This window comes from Thamnophis sirtalis, unplaced genomic scaffold (assembly GCF_051295495.1).
Source record: "Thamnophis sirtalis isolate CommonGarterSnake01/CBP01778 unplaced genomic scaffold, rThaSir2_p1.2 scaffold_8, whole genome shotgun sequence".
NCBI classification, from domain to species: Eukaryota; Metazoa; Chordata; class Lepidosauria; order Squamata; family Natricidae; genus Thamnophis; species Thamnophis sirtalis.
This window is the reverse complement of record NW_028261388.1, coordinates 52763738-52778796: the sequence shown is the minus strand read 5'-3', so window position 1 is coordinate 52778796 and position 15059 is coordinate 52763738.

Genomic DNA, 15059 nt, shown 5'->3' with positions numbered 1-15059 from the left:
CTGTCAGTTAGATAAATTAATCTGTGGAATGGCTTGCTTCCAGAAGTTCCAACACTGGAGGTTTTTAAGACAACCATTTGTCAGAAGTGGTGTAGGGTTTCCTGCCTAAGCAGGGTGTTGAAGTAGAAGATCTCCAAGGTATCTTCCAATTCTGTTAGTCTGTTATTCTGACTTGCTGCAAGTAACAGAAATATGCTGATTCCCCCCCCAAAAAGTGAAAGCACCCTAATCTTTCATGGACCCAGAAAATCCTGCTTTCACCTTTTGAATTTTGGCTGGGTCTCATCTAGTATACACACATGCTTCTTTCTTCTTCTAGAGATTCTTTCAAATATGAAGGTTGACTGAAGCGGCTATTTTTCCACAAACATTTCTACCAATTGTGATTTTAGGAAGAGGTGCAACATGTCCACCATCACATCAGGAGGTCTCTATACTTGATGCCATGCACAATGGAATTGCTACATATGATCAATGTTCTGCTTACTCAAGAATAAGCAAATGCACTTTAATTGAAACGGGAGATGCTTTACAGTACTAATATATTATTTTGCCAATAGATGGCGATAGAATTCATTAGAAAAAGGTTGGTTCTATTATAGAAAATGTTGCTCCTTCAAGTAAGATTGTTCTCTTCAGTTCCATTTATTTAGTTACACCATAGCTAACTGAAAATGTTCTTCACCTTTTAAAATATTACTGTAATTGAATATTTTAAGAATGTCTAAAAACAAAATTCTAGCAGAAACGGAGGATGCACCATATGTGACATAAAGTATATTTGAAAAGAATTATTTCTAGTAGCTTATGTTAAAAGTAGATAAATATTTTAGGGCCAATGCCATATTTGGAATTGTGTATTGTGTATCATGGGTTTTAATACAACATGGCTGTCATGGGATTATAGCAGGCTGGCAAAACTGTTTTCTAAGGACTTTTAGCTCACTTCTTTTTGTCTCTTTGTGAGCAGATGAGAATACTAAGGTAAGCTCCATTTTTATTTGCTAGGAACACCTCTACACACCAATGGTGCCAGGGGGCATGGTTAGAAATAAAAAAACCTGCTGGAAGCCACTACCTTACTTTGCAGCATTCTGGTAACTCAGATTACTTAAAGTGAAGAATTTCAAACCAAACAAAAAGGAAAGTGGTAAGGATAAGGAGAGTAAAGAATACAGAAATCTAACTCACACACACACACACAGGCCCTTAAAAGTTTTCATGACATAAAACCTTATACGTTTTGCTCTTCAGTCACGGACTTTTTCATTAAGGTATATAAGATGTGCTGGAAAAGCTGGCTGAATATCTAAATAGTGATGAGCAAAGGCAGTGGCATATTGTCATTAATCAGACAAAACATCACTGCCCTTTGTGAAAAAAATGAGAAACATAATTCCTGGATCAGTAGCCTCTGAGTTGGTAAAAAGTTAAAGGTCATGATGATATCATTCAACAATTACAGATAGCTGACATGAAACTTTCAATGATCATAACTTATTATCCCCCATTATTCTAATGAGATGTTTTTAAAATTTGCTTACATTTTTCTTAGATCCCCTGGACAGATTGGACTTTGTTTCAGCTCCAAATTGTGCATCTACTGTGGACATTGGACTTGGCATGTACTTTACTTGGTTGAACAGCAACATCAAGTTTTTATTAAATAGGATTTTGAGTGATAGTAGAACAGAAGAGAAAGAACTGGAGAAAATCCCAAAATATAAAGACCAGCAAATAGAAATAGAATGACTATGGCAAAAAGAGAGAGGCAAAGATAGTATCAATAGTATCACCTTGGGTGCAATCACAAAACATCTGGAGCACCAGTTGAACATCATTGCATTGACAAAATCCCCATCAGTAAAATGATTCAAAATGCAGATTGTGCAAAGAAGCAGAAGAAATAATAGATCATAGCTCAAGCAAAAAGATCACAAAAACTTAATTTAAATTATGAAATCACAGTCACCAAAATGATTTATTGTTACCGAAAAAAATGTTCACGTGCCAGTAATGGAGTACAGTTGCTTGTATGGTTAGGATCCTGACTTGATAAGCTGCAAGCCTGCATTTGAGACCTGGGTGCTGCCATGGAGCAGGATGAGCTCCTGTCCTTCACACCAGCTCCTGCTGGGGACATGAAAGGAGACCCCAAAGGGCATCCCCTGGGCAATGGTTATTTCAGCTGCAGTAAACACCCCAGGCCAAGCAACTTTTTCAAAATCAGGTTCAGAGTCCGGATCCTGTGCCATAGCAGTATTGATGAAGTGCTAATTCAGAAAATGTGTTTTTTTCTGGTTTAGGTTTAATTCATTGTTTAATATTTGAATATCTATATTATTGTGGTTATTATCAGAAACTGCTAAAAAGAGGGGTTCTTTTTCTTTTTGTGATATTTAATGAAATGAAATTATTTTAATGAAATAAAATATGGAGTAGTTGTTGTTATTTGTATTCTCATCTTCATTGTCATCTGTAATGATATAAAAATTAAATCATTTGTTTAAAGAAAAAATATTAAGCATTGCTGAATACTTGCCAAAATCTCCTCTGCTTTAGGAAGCGGATATTCAGTTTGAGTCTTCCCTCCTCTACATAACAAATATTTTAGGAAAATATCAACTTCCAGTAACACTGGCTATTTTTCTTACTCAGGGGAAGAAGATTGGACTTTATTAATAGAGTTCATGCTATGAATAAAAATACTAATTAGAGATTCAATCTTGCCCTACAAAAATCCCCCCTAGAGGCCTTGAAATGCTTCTATTACATTGATCATGTTGAATTGGACAGAGCAGTGGCATAACTTGATATAGAAATATTTTCTACATTCTTAACTATTTTAACCTGTGTAGTCATTACTACACAGCAATGACTGTTTACTTTTTCCTTTTTGCTTAGTTTTTTTTTTAAATTAGAACAAAATGCCAAAACTGTAAATTTTTTGAAGACTTCATGAGCTCCTATAAGAAATGTTTCAGGTGTTTTCCTTTTCTCTATCCTGTAAGATGACAAATCATTTAAAATTGCACTTTTTAGAATGCATCAATAAAGCAATTTGTACAAAATATATCAGAAAAGGAAAAAAGCACATACTATTATGTATATTGAAAATATCATCTATACACTCATGCAACATCTTGCAACAAAATGAATACCCATACAACTTTATCCAAAAGTGCCTGACGATTCAATCCACTCCAGCAGAACCAACTAAAGTCAACTAAAGGATAACACTGACATACATCAAAACCATCTCAGAAATCACTTATTCAGAATGAACATCTAGCATCTCTATTTGCCTACAAGGCTCTAATCTGTATTGGATAATTCTAAGCATTATTTTGCTAGCATGTAAAATTAAAGAGATTATATGATAATTTTAAATACCAAGGCCAGTAGAAAAGGAGTTCTGCACAATAATACATGCATCCTCACAAATCTTCATTTATAGCCCAGCTAATTCAAACCAAAATATTTTAAAGCTCAATCAAACTACAACTATTTTTTTTTGTAATCTTCCTGTCTTCATCTGGAGGTATTTTACCTCTCTAACATTCTTTTGGATGAAACAGTGGTATGATAGTATCACTTAATAGTAGTATTATGTCTTATTATCTCATGTACCTCATGTACCTCATACCATAAGACAAGATCTTCTGCTATTAGGAGACAATCAATTGTGCCAGCTCACGACACATTATCTGATAATTCTAGTCTATTGCCCATAATGGAACGGATCTAACAAAAAAGTATCAGATCACAGAGACCTTTTGGTAGTTACTGAAAGTTCTTTCATCCATTCAGAATAGTTTTGTAGTTTCGCTAGATCTTAAGTGTAAGAACTGCAGAAACATAACCAAAGAAATAAATTTATGAAAGTTGTCTTCTTGAGACATATTTATCATTATTATTTAATCCCAGCCTTTTCCCTGTAAGATCAGGAATGTGTCCATTTAGTTATGGAAAGGAGATTCTTCAACCTTTTGCATATTGAGGCCTACCTTATTGGTGGGAGATAAAAATAGAATTTTCCCCCTCATAATTCCTAGCAAATGACTAGAGTAATGTTATGAATAAGCCGGGGGGGGGATATAATTACCTTTTTATTCATAATCAGCCACTGAGATCCAAATAAATTGGCTGGGGAGCAGAATGGATTTTTCTTCCAGAGCAATGTAAATGACTGCTCAGGTGTATAAGTGACTATAACAACTTAATAAATACATCCTATAAAATACTAGTCAGTCCTGGGTGCTAATGGTTCGAATGGACAGGATTTGTTCTTTGATTGGAGATTATAACATCTGACCTTTGCTTCTGAGAGTTCAAAAGGAAGGATAGATAGGGAATTTAAACAAGCAGAGGAAAGTTACTGGAAGCACCTAGCTGATAATACCTCAGTAAAAGTGGATATGGTTTGTCTGCCCAGATATACAAAGGCTTACAAAGGTCAAAGGAAAGTGTGCTTGCTAAAACAGCCATTGTGAAAACTGAGGTCAATATATTAGTCAAATGGCTTCTGTAGCCCTCGCAGTATCAGCTATTAACTATATGTAACACACAGTCTCTTTCTGAACAACGGGCTAGCATAGTTCCATTCACGAATGCATTTACATTCCTTCATAGAACTTCAGTGTTTCTCTCCCAAAGCATCTCTTAAATGTCATCCTCCACAATCAATTTCAGAGCATATGTGAAATGTTCATGCTTCTGAAAGAGCAATTAGAGACCATCTAACAAACTAAATAACTGGGATCACTTACAATTCATAAAATCAACCTGCACTTCTCCAAAGAAGAATAAAGGCTTGTGGTGGAAATTTTTAGCAATAGACTTATCTTTGGAAATAAGTATTATAATCTTAATTGGCATACAGTATAGTTCACCATGGAGAGAACAATCAAAAGTATATAATTTATTGGGATCTAGAAAAATCACATGAGACTGTGCCAAACATTGTACTGTTTTTCAGACTATAGTACAAAAAATTAGGAGAAAGTGAAGAAGAAAGTTCCTGAAATTAGGCCAGATATTATTGTCAAAAAATCTACAGTTCAAGGTCACTCTGATTTGACTTTCATGGACTGTACACATTGCTGACAGAAAACAGCATTTGTATCAAATTACACCTTGTATTTAGGACAAAATAATTGTTGCTTCCAAAGACCAATATACAAAGAACAATAGTCCTGTGATTCAAGAATAAAATAAAGAATACAATACAAATGAAGAAATTTCCTCTGTTCAAATAAAGAATTCCTTTCTGTAATGTGGGCCAATATGTCATAGTTAACATTTTTAAATTATTCATACATTATGTGAGATAAAGATTGTTTTTAAGTGACATTGATCATTTCCTCTCAATTAAATATACATGGAAATATACATATTTCCAGGAATATTTATACATATATACACATATGTATGTATGTACTGTATGTATGTATGTATATACACACATCCATGAAAGTGCTTCCATAGCTTTCTCAATATTCAAGGTTCATAGAACAAGTTCAACAAATCTCTCTTTTGTTACTGATGAACAAGAAGTTCTAAAGACAAAATATGAGGTGGGATATTGTTGGGTTTTTGACACTTGGTGATTTTATTTCCTGACAGACAATTTGGAAAAAAATTAAATGTTATTTTTTAAAAAACTATGGTATTAATATATAATTTTTATGTTGTATTTACTAACTTACAAGTCTCTTTGTATTTCTTTTCATTGTTTATACACGCAGATTAAGTTTTAAGTACTTTGTTGAATGCAAACAGAATTGGGATATGAACATACAATGAAAATAACATATATTTGTGGCAAATAAAATAACTTATTGAAATCCGCAAAACAAATAATTACAGGAAAGCAATGCACTGAAAAAAATATAATTATTCAATGTTTTCAATTAGTAATCTGCAACTCTGAATAAAAAGTATTAATTAATAATCAATGGAAGTTGAAAATTTCCTTGGGGGTTCAAGAATTAGATAACACAATGTAATTCACAAGGGAGAAATAATTTTGCTAGCTAGAACATGAAATTGCAATAAAATAATTATTCTGATAAGTGAAAAAATGAGCGCTAAATAATTAAATTAAAATTAACAAATATTGAATGCATAGATTTAGGATGGGAAATACTGTATCTGGTTGAATGATGCTGCCTATGAAAAAAAGATCTTAGAATGGTAACTTATTACAAATTGAATTTCAATCTGTAATATAAGGTGTCTATAAAGAAACCTTAAAGAAGATTTCTTTTAAAAAAAAAGCAGAAGCAATTGTAGCGATTATTAGGCTGGATTATTTTCTGAATCCTGAGTAGTAGTAGTAGTATTAGTCTACTCTTTGTTGGAAAGACTCTATCACAAATACTGTGACCAGTTCTGACACAAATATTTAGAAAGAATTCTAAAGAATTCTAAAATCTAAGAATAGGAAAATCTAGGTTTCCATCTTTCCTTAGGTCTAAAACTATCTGGCAAGCTTTGAGCAAGTCTTAACTCAAGTCTTAACTCTCTCTTAGCCCTTAGCCCTTAGCTCTATCTTAGACTATGGAAAAACCCCTCCAAAACTGTGGCCAAAAATACTTAATTGACCAGTTCATGTCATCATCAAAACACTGGGTTGTTTAACTCAAAGAACAACAACACAAGACAGAGGAGGGCAATGAGGGCAATCAAAGGACTAAAGTTTTGTGAGGACAAATTGAAGGGTTTAGAATTGTTTTGCCTCAAGAAAGGAAAACTAAACATGGATATTATAGCACTCCTATATTATTTAAAAGTGTCACAAGAAAAAATGCCAAGACCTGTTATACATCATTCCAGAATTCAGGATACAAAATCTTATTTCCGTTTTCACATGAAAGCAGGAATGTAATAATAGATTTACTATATAAAAAGAGAAATCAGTGTCAAGAAAAATGTTCTTAAAAGTAAGAACAGTTGAATAGTCAAATTATTGAAGGCAATGGTGAGTTCCCATTGAATGGGTTAAGGGAGAAGTTGGACAACCATATCTTGAGGATAATTTTAATTTGTACAGGTCTGTGATTTTATTATACATACACATCTTTTCTTCTATCAGCTAAAGAAGAAAAATATTTGATAGAGATAGGGTGAGCAGAAGACATATTTGTACAGGAAGGAGAGTACAGAAAAAGAAGTGAAACAAAAGCAGGATGCAAATTTGGCAAGCAGGAGGTGATTTGACAGATAAGGAAGGGAAAGGAAAACAAAGGGAGTCTTCATATTCCTTTCCCTTATATATAAAGGATGAGTATCTACAATGAAGCAGAAGAGAGAAGAAGCTATTTCCATTTTTATTGCCTCATCAATGTCTCCTCCACAGTGCTGCAAGTTTCACCAGCCAGATGAATAAACAGTTTTTTGACAGTCACCCTCATCACTGGCTATCTCGAAACATTGGGAGCAAGAAACAAAGAAGGTCATTGACCCACTCCTTATCTCCAATCCACAGAAAAGGAAAATAACATAAATTGTCAATCCTATCAACAAATTTGTTGAGCCTATGGGTTATTGTCAGTTCATTATGGTTGGGTTTTTATTATTTGCCCTTCTTATTTGCTTTTTTGTTTGTTGTGTTTACATTTTATATTTTTCACTTTTTATTATACTGATATATTAACTGCCCAAAAATCACTTCATGTGTATAGCCATGTAAATTGAATAAAACAATATAAACCCATTCATATGACATTCCTTGTGCACATTTGGGTTCAAGAAAAAAAAGCTGAGCAATTTGAGTTGCAAAGCTGGCATCCTTTCCTATGAAGAATCTTCATCAGACAGCCAAAATTCAGGAACCGGTAGGTGGAGTAAAGTAGGAGTCTTAAAATTTCAAGGCCAGTGCGATATAGTATTATTAGTCATAACAGGTAGATCAGACCATGAAATCAACTCCACACAAAGTCTGAAACTGCTTTTACTGGCATTGTCTAGAATAACAATACTCAGTTGTTAGAAAAATTCAAATCAGAGAAGAATTTTGGTTTTACAAATGAGATGCTTTGCATAGTAATGATTTTATATATTTAAGACCAATACAATAATTTTAAAAGAGCAAAATTAATGTTGTTTTACTGAGTCAGCATTAAATTGATTCACTCTCCAATAATGTCAACATTATTTTAGCTCAGAGTGCCTTCATTACTCCACATTTGGATTATTGCAATTCACTCTACATGGGACTGCTCTTGAAGACAATCTGCAAGTTACAATGGTCCAGACAGGCAGTGGACCACACAGTTTGGGGTGCTCCATGGCTCACCCAAATAATACTACTGCTGCACAAATTGCATCGGGTTCCAATTACTTTCTGGGTACCAATTCAAAATACTGTGTTAGCACCTACATAACACAAGATCAGGTTACTTAAGGACTGCCTCTCCCTGAGGACATCTGCCTGTTTTACTAGGTGTGCTCCAGTCCCTTCCCTTAAATGTCATCACCTAGTCCTTGGAGTATATCTTCTAGGTGATTGCTCCAGCACTTTGGAATAGCTTCCTACCTAAGATCTGGGGAATCCCTGTCCATTTAGCCTTCTGGAGGACTGTGAAGATCTTCTTCTTTTTCAAAGCAATGGGCAAGGATGGGGGTTGAGCTGTGAGGATGTTTGATCAGGGAAGGGTGCTTTTGTTTTTAACCATGTTTTTATTTTGAGCTACCTAAAGTTATTGTATGAGAGAAGTAGCCATATATGTCCAGTAGATAAATAAGTATTTTTTTCTTTTTATCACCCTGTAATTCCTTTTATAAGGATGGAGTCAGGGCAACTGAATGGAGCAGAGTTTTTACTGTGTCTTCTGGACATCTACACACATTTCACAGCAAATATTTTCTCTTTGCACCCTGATAGAAGAACATCTGTCACTGCCTATGATTGAACTCTCAACTTTCTGAGTGGGAGGCAAGCATCTTCACCTCTAGGCCACCATGCTCTAGGCCACCATGCCGTTCTGGGTAAATAAGTAAGTAAGTAAGTAATTAAGTTCCGATGTAAAGGTGGTTTAAGAATGAAGGGAAGAGTATTTCAACTTTCCATTTTTCCCTAGTCTTGATTTTCAATTTTCAATTTCCAAAGGTTATTAAACCATTTTTTCAAAATTATTAAATGCCCATTGTGACAGTATGATTCAGTGTCCACACATATATCAGTGTGTGAAAGGAGATGACTCTGTATCATGATATCATGATGGAAATTTCAAATTTGCCTTACCCAGCAAAGCTGAGGTTTGTGGTTCTTTAACATTTTATTATCTTTCTTGGCATAGTTGTTAAGTGAGTCATAGCAGTTGTTAAATTAGTAACATGGTTATTAAGTGAATCAGGCTTCCCCATTGACTTTGCTTGTCAGAAGATCGCAAAAGGTGATCACGTGATCCCGGGACACTGGGACCATCATAAATGCATGCCAATTGCCAAGAATCTGAATTTTGATCATGTGATCATGGAGATGCTACATTAGTCATAAGTGTGAAAAAAGGTTATAAGTCACTTTTATTAGTGCCACTGTAACTTTGAATGGTCACTAAATGAATGGTTGTAAGTTGCGTAGTGACCTGTAGTGACATTGGAAACATCAGTCAAAGCCATGAAAAGATCAAAGCAAGGCAAGAAGTAACTCTTTCTTTAAAAAAAAAAAGAATTCATTGAGGGCAGAATTTAATATTCAATCATCTTCTCCAACTATTTGCCTTCCAGATGTGCAGATGTGTAGGGGTTGTGGCTCTGATAAAATCTTAGCAGATCATTTATTTTCTGAATAAGTAGCTGTAATTTAGAATAATTTAGAAGTAAATTATCCCACTAGGTTTTTAGATTTCCTAAGTTTTCTGTTATTGGGCTTTCTTCTTCTTCAATAAATGTTAGGATTCTTCCCATCCTGTTCATATCTCCATTTTGTATGGAAATGGTGCCATTTTGGCAACATTGAGGTCCTACCCTGAAACATTTGTATTTCCATAAAAACATTCACTAACAAATAGCAAAATAAAAATAAAAATAAAAAGGCAGAAGTATAGCCAAATCAAAAATATAAGACAAAATCCTGATCAATATCTAATAATTTAGATAGAATTTTTCAAGTTTTAATAGTCTCCCTGTCACTTCTCTCATCTGATGTATAGCTGGACTGTATGATACACACCCAGTGGGCATGAACATTACTCAATACAAATGTCTCTATTTTCCATATTTTGATCTTTTTTCCTTCAAGTTTATTGAACTAGGCTTTAGTAGTATAGTGTACACATCCTGTATTCATTATAAGCCTTTCTATGAGTGATGTTCTATGGAATTTTTGGAGGAATGAATAAAGGTCTTTAAAACGTTTCAGACTACCAACCACTCCTACAGACCACAGGCTATTTGTGTAGCAAATAGGAATACAATATTTAAAGGACATTAAAGAGGAAGGGTGGAGAAATACCTTCCTTCTTCTAGGAAGTTATTAAGCAACTAAGAGCTAGGGAGCCAACTGGCTCTGTTTTCCTGCCCTTTGTTTTTCCGACACATCACTTTGACTGTAAAGTGGACTACAAAGAGCAACCCTGCAAAGTCTGACACAAATAAATATAGGTCACAAGCTGGCAGCAAAATGTAGGAATTTCAATTTCAAAAAGCTTTTCGAGATACAGACATTTTGTAAAACATGAAAAGAACTGTAAAACATTTACAGGCACCTGGTTCAGCCTAGACATAAAAATTATATTTCTGAACCCTATATATTCACTGGGACTCTTATTAAAGCTATAATTTCTTTTAGCCATTTCCATTTTTCTTTCCAAATTCAACTTGTACATCTAAATGTTGTGTCATGATAGATAGGAAGAAGGGATTTAACCATGGGGACATTTATTATACGGGTACTCCTCAACTTACAACAGTTCATTTCCAGGCCGTTTGAAGTTACAATGGCATTAAAAAAATATTCCATGACTATTTTTCACATGTATGACCGTTGCAGATTTACCATAGTCACATGATTAAAAATTCAGATGCTTGGCAACTGACTCATATTTAGGATGATTGCAATATCCCAGGTGAAGCCGTCTCTTTTTGCAACCTTCTGACAAGCAAAGTCAATGGGGAAGCCTGACTCCCTTAACAATTCTGTTACTAAGTTAACAACCGCAAGATTCACTTAACAAATGTGGCAAGGAAGGTCGTAAAATGAGGCAAAACTCAGTTAACAAATGTCCTTAGCAACATAAATTTTGGGGTCAGGTGAGGTCATAAGTTAGAGACCACTTACATTATTCATCTCTCCCCCTCTTCCTCTTTAATGTTATAAGGAATGCTAACAACAATAATAACATTATTTTTATTGTTAGTTTCAGAAATAAATAATTTTTATTTGCAGATTCCTTAATGACCACTTTGAAAATTTCTTTTATTTTATTTCAGATTTATTTTGAAGATTCTCCTTCTGTTGCATACAATATCCTTGTGGAGTAGATTTGGATGAATAAATGATTAGCACAATTCACTCTAATGAGCTTTATTATGACAGCGATTCTTATTTAAACCTCCTTTACTCTTAATTTTGCATTAATTCCCATAATCCATGAGATGCCAGTAAGCTTCAGAAACGAAAGAAAGAAAAGCAAATGTCTATGGAGATTCTCAGTCATCCAGGTCATGGTTGTCCCAAAGGTGTTTTTTTCAAGAGGCAACTGGACTTTCTGGTTTTTCTTTGAAGAATTTTCACTTCTCTGCAAGGAGTATAATTCCATTCCCCACCATCCAGTCAGAGCTGAAGAAGCTTCTTGGATGAGAAGTGAAACTTCTTCAAAGAAAAACCAGAAAGTTCAGTTGCCTCTTGAAAAAAAGCAGTTTTGGAAAGAAAAGCAAGGCAATTCATAGCTTTTTATTTCTTTGTGGATTGTCCACTATTCCACTGGTTTTGCAGATGTTTCTGGAATTTCTTTGCTCACTCTACCACTGACCTGGTAATGACAATAATAATAGCTTTAGAAAGTAGTATCTATGCTTGTTTCCCCCTTCACCTTCTTCATAGGTAGGCTGAGAGGTAGTGATGGGCCAAGAGGCATTCAGTTACCTTCTGTGGCTGAGGGTAAACTTGAAGTCTCCTTAGTGTCAATCCAGCATTTACACCACAATATCACATGATTCTCATGTGTTGTTATGCCCAAGGACTATTATATTGTAAACTGCTTTGGAAACCAATTTAAGTAAAGCTTAATATAAGTATTTAAAATAAGCACATGAAGAAATAATGAAATGCAGATGCCCATAACATGCCATTCTATATACTGTAAGCTAAACATTTCATAAGAGGAAGAAACCTTATGCACCTTCTTCAGACTTGTTTGAAAGATGCAGTCCTAACACAAGGCTGCCCTCCTGTATCTATTTGGACTGTTGGTGCTTGTAGCAAGGCGGGATTCTGACAAACATCACATTTATTTGGGAGCAGAATAGCAATTGGGAAATGCTTACCTGAAGTAACTCTTAGAACACAAACTCAAATATTTTCAGATAATATATAAATATTGACTCACTTAACAATGAGAACTCGTGGCACTAAATGTAATCCTTTAATTTGCCCTTGATAGTTATTTTTTAGGCATCCTATTTTATCCACTTATTTATTTAATTAATCTTTTATTGAATACAATGTAGCTTTTTCTTCAATGAAAGAACGATTACTCAAGCATGGGATGAGTTCAATGAGAAATGAAGAATAATTCATGAATAATAATTAGTGTTCATGCTTTCTCTTTTATATTGCCTTAATGGAATCCATCTCTGCAGTTATTTTAAATGGAAATTTGCAGAAGGTATCCTGAACTAAAGGATATTATCAGGTCATTTCAATGTGGGTTTTATTTTCCCCGTTAATTAAATTTAATAAGCATACAGACTTGATAGCCTTTAAGAGAAATGACTCAGAAAGTAATGACTATGACCAATTGAAATACCTCTAAAAAGAGAAGATTGGTTCTAGGGAAGACATTTCATGAATTACAGGATTCCTATCATGTGGAAAATGCTGCTGATCTAGCAGAGCTTACATTGCGTAGAAAGGAGAAGAGAAAAGGCAACTGTCATCATGTTTCATGAGAACCATGTTCCATGTGATTCCAGGAGGACCGCTAACCTCTGGAGCAGATTTTTAAAGTGGTTGAGCCAAACTTTGTGGCAAGGAGAGCTCAAAGTTTCTGTCTTTTAACTGCATGTTACAAAATGTATCAGTGTAGTAAGAGTTTTGTCTCTACAAATTCTTTGTCGAAGTTCATCGAAATATAACACAGCCTCTAGAGCAGTGATGGCTAACCTTTTTGTCATCATGTGCTGAAAGCGCATATGTGCTCACACCTATAATACAATGTGCGCTGACCACCACCATCCTGCACCCCATTTTGGGCCTGGACGGCTTCCTGCACCAACTTGGAAGTGAAAACTGGACATGGGGGTGCTGTGCAAGGCCCCAAAATGCAATGCAAGTACCCCCCTGCATGCGCCCCACCTCCCACACACACGTCCCCCCATATGGGCCCCCACCCCTGCATATGTGCAGCAGCAGAGATGTGCAGTCAGGGGAGGCAGGGGAGGCAGAGCCTCACCACTGTCATCATGAAAAGAAAAAAAATGTAAAAGGAAAAAGGCTGAGGTAGTTGCTGTCGGACATAGCGGCGAGGCAGCCAAAAGTCGCTTTCTTTCTGCCCACCCTGCCACAGGACACCTCTATGTTGGACATAGCAGCGGGGCGGGCAAAAGCCGGTTTCCTTTTTTTTTGCCTCACCAGTCATAAACCTCACCGCACGTCACTGAGCAGCAGAGACCCAAAGCCCACCTGCCCAGTGGGAGGTGCATGTGCATGTGGGCTAAGCAATGGCTGGCATGCCCATAGAGAGGGCTCTGTGTGCCACAGGTTTGCCATCATGGCTCTAGAGGTTATTTGTGTAATTTTGCATTAGCAGTTACTGCCCAAATTATACAGACTTATCTGAAACTAAGAACTTCATGTCTCAAATGTACATTTTATTAATGATTTAGGCTGTGCTTAAAACTGAGTCTGTATAAACAATACCAAATATCTGAAACCATGTCTAAACTAGACTATAGTCTCCTGTAGATAAAATATTGTCATGGCAGACCAGAGAGGCACATCAAAGATGCCTGGGTATATACACCAGTTACTGTACTATTCCAGCCCATAGAATTCTCCATTAGTAAACAGTCTCAAGTTAGTAAGACAGAAAGGTTTATATCTTCTTCTTTATAAGCTTAAGGCATTCAATTCACATCTCAAACTAAACATGGGCTGGACTAATTTTCTATAATGGGGATGATCTTGGCTAACAGAAGGGAGAAACCAGAACATATAAAAGATAACTCACAAAATGAGGGAGGGCATAAAAAATAATGTTTCTGCCTATCATGGGCCGAGATACTTTTTACATGTATGTTTTCTCACATACCATTACATCTTCTCAAAAATTTCGGTTACATGCAACAAATAGGCTAATTATTCTCTCATGAATTTGCGTTGTCTCAATCACTGACTAATCAAAATGGACCACCAGGGTCAAATCAGCTCTTAAAAAGTTATTTTTGTAATATAACCCCCACATACCCTACTCAAATAATGATCAGGATAGACAAGGCTTCAATGCCTTTACCATTACAATTGTATGTGCCACAACTATGAGTAAGCTACTGAGATATTATTACTAAATTATTTTTGAGCAGCAAATGTTCTCAGTTGTTATAAGTAATCATTTAACTTAAGGAATCATAGTTGTTGAATTATAATTGTCCATGTCCAAATTCTAAACAATGAATTATTTACCCTCTCTTATTAACTTAACTGAAAGGCTTAAGGTAGGGCAAGATACATTTTATTATATTTTCACACAGAACCTGCACATTTAATGCAGGGATATTATCTAATATGGGTTATGGCTACTAATGTAAATAATTAAAAAGAAAATGTTTCTATTCTCACTTAAACCTTACATATTATGACACAATAAGTCTAAACATGTTTACAAGACATTCAG